The following is a 6,556-nucleotide window of genomic DNA, read 5'->3' as shown; positions in this document are numbered from 1 at the left end:
GCACTATACCATACTAGTTATTTGTTGTTAATGCTTTTAGCGGGGAGAAATATCAATAACCTCAGATATGCAGATGATCCCACCCTTATGGCAGAAAGCAAAGAAGAATTAAAGAGCCTCTTGATGAAAATGAAAGAGGAGAGTGAAAAAGTTGGTTTAAACTTAACATTCAGAAAACTAAGATCAGGGCATCCAGTCCCATCACTTCGTGGCAAATAGACTGGAAACAATGGAAACAATGACAGACTATTTTCTTGGACTCCAAAATCACTGAAGATGGTTATGGTAGCCATGAAATTAAAAGCCACTTGCTCCTTGCAAGAAAAGCTATGACCAACCTACACAGCATATGAAAGAGCAAAGACACTACTTTGCCAACAAAGGTCTGTCTAGTCAAAGCTATGGTTTTTCTAGTAGTCATATATGAATATGAGAGTTGGGCCATAAAGAAAGCTGAGTGCCAAAGAACTGATGCTTTTGAACCGTGGTGTTGGAGAAGACTCTTGAGAGTCCCTTGGACCGCAAGGAGATACAACCAGTCAATCCTAAAGGAAATCAGTCCTGAATATTCTTTGGAAGGACTGATGATGAAGCTGGAACTCCAATACTTTGGCCACCTGATGCAAAGAACTGACTCACTTGAAAGGACCCTGATGCTAGGAAAGACTGAGGCTGGAGGAGAAGGGGACGATAGAGGATGAGATGGTTGGATGGTATCACCGACTCAATGGACATGAGTTTGAGTAAGCTCTGGGAGTTGGTGATGGACAGGGAAGCCCGGCATGCTGCAGTCCATGGGGTCACAGAGTCGGACACGACTGAGTGACTGAAATGAACTGAACTGAATGCTTTTAGCAGTTTAAATAAAGGATTTGAGCTGATAATACAGAACTCTGACCAAGTTTTATTTCTTCAAATAAAACATAAATTTTCAAATTTTTAAAGGCGGGTTTCTGTTAAAGTGTTGTCTATCATTGTTTAGTTGTTGTGCCCGACTCTTGCAACCCCATGGACTGAGCCTGCTAGGCTCCTCTGTCCGTGCGGTTTTTCCAGGAAAGAATACTGGAGTAGCCTGACATTTCTTCCCCCTGGGGATCTTCCTGACTCAGGGATCAAAGCCACATCTTTACTACTGAGTCACCTGGGAAACCGTGCTGTCTACAGACTAACCTGAATCAAAATCGCACAGGGGTAATGGGTAATTCTAACACCTCCTAACCTGAAGGATTGGGGAAGATGCTTTGCCACTTATATGTAATATTCTTGGCAAGAATATTGAAGACGAATCTATAATGAGGGAATGATCAGAGAAATTCAAAGTGAGGGACATTCTAAAACAAAGAAACAAAACAAACTGGTCTGGAATCTTCAAAGATGTCAGTGTTATGACAGACAAGAAAAACACCCAAACCAGATTTACGAGGTCATAAGACACACAAGCACACACTACACACACATACAATGTATACACACATATATGTAATAGAATTTCTGATGATAAAATCCTAGATTTTTGTTTTTAAGGTCACAAAGTAAATTGCTGGGACATTTGAGAAATGTTGAATATAGATAGTTTTATAATTATTACATCAATAGTTAATTTGGGACTATAATGATACTTTGTGCTTTGTGTGTGTGTGTGTGTGTGTAATAAAGTTTTATTAAAGTATGAAGGAGATAGAGAAAGCTTCTGACATAGCCATCAGAAGGGGGTAGAAAGAGTACCCCCTTGCTAGCGTTAATAATGAGGTTATATAATCCAAAGAATGTCTGGAGGTTGTAAAGACCTCATCAGACCTACTCCCATAATTTACGTTTTAAGATAACACTGTCCTTAGGCAACATACATCCTTGTAAAGACCAGGTCTACTCCCATAATTTACATTTTAAGATAACAGAAGGTTGAATCCAAAGACTGTCCTTAGGCAGGATACATTATTGTTATATAATCCTAAGGAATGTGGAGAAAGAAAAAAAGTTTGTCCTTTTATGAAAAGAGTATCATTGTTTTTAGGATGTAGTGCTGAAGCATTAGAACTAAACAGTCACTACTATGTCTGTGACTTTCAGAAGTTAAGAAAGAGTCACGGATAAATATGAGAGAAAACAAATGTAGTGAACTGTTAATAATCGGTGTTTCAAACATTTGGCATTTGTTGAATTTTCTTGCAACTTTTCTTTAGGTTTCAGATCAGATCAGTTGCTCAGTCGTGTCCGACTCCCTGCGACCCCATGAATCGCAGCACGCCAGGCCTCCCGGTCCATCACCAACTCCCAGAGTTCACCCAGACTCACGTCCATCGAGTCAGTGATGCCATCCAGCCATCTCATCCTCTGTCGTCCCCTTCTCCTCCTGCCCCCAATCCCTCCCAGCATCAGGGTCTTTTCCAATGAATCAACTCTTCGCGTGAGGTGGCCATAGTACTGGAGTTTCAGCTTTAGCATCATTCCTTCCAAAGAAATCCCAGGGCTGATCTCCTTCAGAATGGACTGGTTGGATCTCCTTGCAGTCCAAGGGACTCTCAAGAGTCTTCTCCAACACCACAGTTCAAAAGCATCAATTCTTCGGCGCTCAGCCTTCTTCACAGTCCAACTCTCACATCCATACATGACCACTGGAAAAACCATAGTCTTGACTAGAAGAACCTTTGTTGGCAAAGTAATGTCTCTGCTTTTGAATATGCTATCTAGGTTGGTCTTTAGGTTTAGAATTTTCCAAAATAAAAAGCTGGCCCCACCTCAGATTAGATCTACTGGATCTGGGTTGGGAGGGTGGAGTCCCACGTAATCTGCATTTCAGATAGCTCTTCCTATTGATTTTTACCCATACCATGGTTTAAGATGTATTGATTTGAAGTACAACAATGTATCTTTATTTCAGTTTTTATAAGGGTAGAGCTAGAAAAACCTCCATATCTTGATTACACAATAGAACTTAATAACCCTGGATTAATGAGTATAAACTTGTCCTTGTTCAACACCCCATTCCATGGTCCTCCTCAATTTTTTGCATTTTTTTCAACTCTATTAATATCTTTACCTATCTTCACATAGATGGTTTTAAAAGTCATTGTGAAGGACAATTCCCTGGTGGTCCTGTGGTTCAGTTCAGTTCAGTCGCTCAGTCACGTCCGACTCTTTGTGACCCCATGAATCGCAGCATGCCAGGCCTCGCTGTCCATCACCAACTCCCGGAGTTCTCTCAGACTCACGTCCATCGAGTCAGTGATGCCATCCAGCATCTCATCCTCTGTCGTCCCCTTCTCCTTCTGCCCCCAATCCCTCCCAGCATCAAAGTCTTTTTCAATGAGTCAACTCTTCGCCTGAGGTGGCCAAAGTTACTGGAGTTTCAGCTTCAGCATCATTCCCTCCAAAGAAATCCCAGGGCTGACCTCCTTCAGAATGGACTGGTTGGATCTCCTTGCAGTCCAAGGGACTCTCAAGAGTCTTCTCCAACACCACAGTTCAAAAGCATCAATTCTTCGGCGCTCAGCCTTCTTCACAGTCCAACTCTCACATCCATACATGACCACTGGAAAAACCATAGCCTTGACTAGACGAACCTTTGTTGGCAAAGTAATGTCTCTGCTTTTGAATATGCTATCTATGTTGATCATAACTTTCCTTCCAAGGATTAAGTGTCTTTTAATTTCATGGCTGCAGTCACCATCTGCAGTGATTTTGGAGCCCCAAAAAATAAAGTCTGAACTGTTTCCCCTGTTTCCCCATCTATTTCCCATGAAGTGATGGAACCGGATGCCATGATCTTCGTTTTCTGAAGGTTGAGCTTTAAGCCAACTTTCTCACTGTGGTCCTGTGGTTAGGACTCAGTAATTTCAGTGCCAAAGGCCCAGGTTCAATCTATGATTAGGGAACTAAGATCCCATAAGCCAAGCAGCAAAGGAAAAAAAAGTTATTGTGAAGAATGCGGCAGTGAGTGCCACTGTCCAAATTGCTTCTGTGGACATTGCCGTCATTCAAGCAGAATCTAGCCTCTTAATTTCCTCCAGTAACTGAATAATAAAGAGGCACTGTTCCTGACCAGTTCAAGACAATTCTTTCTAAACACTTATAGATGGATGTATTATCTTATGTGTTTACTAAATAATAGACAACATTAATAAGTAATAAATGAATTAAAGATCCAAAGTGAAAGTTATTCAGTTATGCCTGATTCTTTGTGACCCCCTGGATAGCCTGCCAGGCCCCTCTGTCCATGGACTTATCCAGGCAAGAATACTGGAGTGGGTAGCCATTCCCTTCTCCAAGGGATTCTACTGACCCAGGGATCAAACCCAACTCTCTTATAGGCAGATGCTTTACCACCTGAGCCACCAGAGAAGCCAGTCCAAAAGATCCAAACACACCTTAACAAACTTTTGTGTATCAATAGTTTACCAAGACATTGCTTTAAACGCATAGCTGTTACTTAAAAATCAACTGAGGCCTTAAACCAATGTTAGATTGGCAAGAAGGCACACAATGTAGTTGTTGAATGTTGTTGAATCATGAGAATACTTGGTCCTTTCTATAGGGTGACATCACCCGACATAAAGCATACTCTTTTAATGTTTTGTTACTGTTTTTTCATGTCATACTGACAAACCCATACTAATTCCTTGATTCCTCTGCTGAACATTGACTTAAAATTGCTAGATAGATTTACAATTGTGGCTCACAAAGGGATAGAAGCCTAGTTTTAGTATATTTGCAGTACAAATAGCCTCCTACGTTCCAGCTTAGCAAAGAAGCAGTTTGTAGTTGACTTAGAGACGGCCATCTAATTTTAGATCTCGGGTAAGTAAAAAAGTTTAACAGTATGCTCTGTGTTGATATGCAAAACTTTGTTAAAGTGTCTTTTGTTTGTGTCTTTATCTCATTTTTTATTTATTAATGTTATTGAGTAAGCACTTGAAAATGTAGTAAACACAGCATTTATTTGAAATACATTTTAGACTTGCAGGGTACGTGGGTCTGGATTTTTGCTGAATTTTAGATTAAGGAGCTTTCTTACCTTGAAACCCCTTGAGCAACTGTGACCTAAAACCAGAGTTTTAGTCCTTGATTATTTCCTGTTAAGATACTCTGGAAATCCTCCACAGCATTTAACAGTAGTGCTAAACCTAAGGAAATCACTCAACAATTAGGTGTTAATTGTTGATTGATTTCCCCCATGGTTGACTGATTCATGGTAAAGACTCAAGTGAGACTTAACTGTTGGCCACATTTCTAATTAAGTATTTTCTTCAGTTTCCTGGATCCCAGATTTTTAGTAGGTTTTGGATGAGCCAACAAGGACCTCTGACCTCCATTCTCAGAAAATGTCTGGCATTATTTCAAATCTGGATTTGAACATTATAAAGGGATGGATTGGGAGCGAAATCCCTGGATGGAGGGCCAAGTACACTTTGTCATCTGGGTATAACTTTTGGTCAGAATTTCCAGCATGATAACTTTATAAAAAATAATTGTTTTAAGAAAAAAAAGAGGTATTTAGAACCAACTATGTTGAATATAATACACAAATGTACAAAGTTGAGTCATTTTTTTTCTAGTTATCATACTTTAGGCCGTCCTTCTGAATTAATGAGAAAATATTTTCTTGAGTATTCGTGCTATCTTGCGGTATGAGTGGGACTGTATTTTAAAGTTAGATGACTAAACATACTATTCTCTTTGTTTTTATTAACGAGTCTGGCTTAGGGCTACAGTTGGAAAACCTCTAGAGCTTTACGAATCATGGAGCTTAATTAAACAGCAAGGATTATATTGCTCTCAGTTTCAATAAATCAACATTCATTATATACAAGCAGTTACAATTCAAAAAACCTTTAGGGGGAAAAAAAAAAAAAAAAGACCAGAACCAAAACCTATGTAATTCCAAAGCAGCATGGAGCTGTACCTGGCGAGGAAGTATCCATTTAAATTCTGGCGTTTCAAGGAATATTACCCCTATATTTGCAAAAGTTTACAATGATTTTATCTGCCATTTCTCACGCCTGTTAAAATATTATAAGCATTGTATTAAAGAGAAATTAAGAAAAGACCAGAGGCAACATGAGAAGAATAGAGGTGGCTACCCCAGAGATATGTGCAGAGCACACAATTTCTTCTCGCCTTGCACAATACACGGTAAACGGGACCTTCCAGGACATGTTGGGTGGCCGACATTTTCCGAAGCAGTAATTTCACATAGTCAGGGTCTGCAGGATGTTAAATGCTCCGGCGAAAGGCCAGGAGGCTCTTCATCTTCAAGTCAGGTATTGGTGGGAACAGGCGGAATAACCCGAGTCCCCTCCAGTGCAGCGTAGAGACTTGTCTGCCCCTCCGGCACGGAGCGCCGCGGGATTGGCGAGCTTGGCCCCACTAACCGGAGGGGAAGCCGGGGGAACCCAGAGCCCCGGGCGCCCCAGCTTTCCTTCTCTCGGTCCTGTCCAGAGCCCCAGCTGCCTCTGCTTCGGGGATGCGGAAACCCCGTAGGAACAGGGCGGGCCTGGAACGAGGTCGGCCCACCGCTTGCTGCAATATTCTTCCGCTGCAGAGCAAAGAGTTCCAA

Source organism: Bos taurus, chromosome 1, assembly GCF_002263795.3.
Source record: "Bos taurus isolate L1 Dominette 01449 registration number 42190680 breed Hereford chromosome 1, ARS-UCD2.0, whole genome shotgun sequence".
Taxonomy (NCBI): domain Eukaryota; kingdom Metazoa; phylum Chordata; class Mammalia; order Artiodactyla; family Bovidae; genus Bos; species Bos taurus.
The sequence above is the reverse complement of the archived record's forward strand: the minus strand, read 5'-3'. Positions refer to the sequence as shown.